The sequence below is a fragment of the Microtus ochrogaster genome, chromosome 5 (assembly GCF_000317375.1).
Source record: "Microtus ochrogaster isolate Prairie Vole_2 chromosome 5, MicOch1.0, whole genome shotgun sequence".
Classification (NCBI taxonomy): Eukaryota; Metazoa; Chordata; class Mammalia; order Rodentia; family Cricetidae; genus Microtus; species Microtus ochrogaster.
The window spans coordinates 64263600-64264293 of NC_022012.1; the positions used below are offsets into that span (position 1 = coordinate 64263600).

The window sequence follows — 694 nt, forward strand, 5'->3', positions numbered from 1 at the left end:
GGGAGGGGGTGGCTCCCAGCTGCTGGTGGGAGGGGGTGGCTCCCAGCTGCTGGTGGGAGGGGGTGGCTCCCAGCTGCTGGTGGGAGGGGGTGACTCCCAGCTGCTGGTGAGCGCTCCTCCCATGTCAGGAGGGGATGGGGTGGGGCTCCTGGCCTTTCTGTGCTTGGGTAGAGCCTGAGAGCATAGTGTCTCTTCTCTCAATCTGAGAAACTCCAATTTTTACTTAGCGAAAGTACATGAGGGGCCACCGGCTCACCCCACACTTCATTGGTAAAGGGCTCGTTCTCTTTTAAGAGGCCAGATGGGAGAAAGAATTTGTAATTTTCGCTGGCAAGGAGGCTCTAAATATTGGAACTCCAGCATAAGAAAGGAACCCAACCCAGGTACCTCACCCCAATCGCTTTGGTAAGGATGGGAGCCATCTCAAGACACAGGAAGCTGTCTCCAATGGAGACACTAGTGGCCAGCAGTACAGCAGAAGAGACAAGCTATCAAGCTAGTCTCAGGGTAAGAGATGTCAGAGAGGGTGGTGCACGCCTTTAACCCCAGCACTCAGAAGGCAGAGACAGGCAGATCTCTGTGAGTTCAAGGTCAGCCTGGTCTACAGAGTGAATGCCAGGACAGGCTCCAAAGCTAGACAGAGAAACCCTGTCTTGAAAAACAAAAACAAGAGAGAGAGAGAGAGAGAGAGAGA

At 53.9% G+C, this 694-nt stretch overlaps 1 protein-coding gene across 1 annotated transcript in view; it reads right to left on the reverse strand.

The window, feature by feature from the left end:
* Positions 1–694, reverse strand: part of Myo5c (myosin VC) — a 73967-nt gene that overhangs the window by 10327 nt on the left and 62946 nt on the right. The window lies entirely within an intron of this gene.